Source organism: Asparagus officinalis, chromosome 8 (assembly GCF_001876935.1).
Source record: "Asparagus officinalis chromosome 8, Aspof.V1, whole genome shotgun sequence".
NCBI lineage: Eukaryota > Viridiplantae > Streptophyta > Magnoliopsida > Asparagales > Asparagaceae > Asparagus > Asparagus officinalis.
In genome coordinates, this window is record NC_033801.1 from 722,716 (window position 1) to 723,059 (window position 344).

Consider the following 344-nt stretch of genomic DNA (forward strand, 5'->3'; position numbering starts at 1 on the left):
ATGGTTGATTTCAATTTTCACCCACATTTTAGCCCATGGGCCTCCGCTTGCTGGGGTTCATCGCCAAAACCCAAAATGATCCGCCAGAACACTCGGACCGTCATGCCGCCCCCTTCCTTCCTTCCCCAGTAAGATTCAAATTTCAAAAGGGGGGACACGTGTCGCAGTTACAACCGTCCGATCCCCATCGCGTCCTCTATATAGATTCTTCCCCCCAAACTCGATTCGATTCGATTATTAGTAAAACAAAAATCTCCATAGTTCTGTAGAGGAGGAGGGAGAAATGGCGTCGGTTGGGATCAAGGGCTTCTACCGCAATCAAAAGAAAGGCGCCGCAGTGCCCA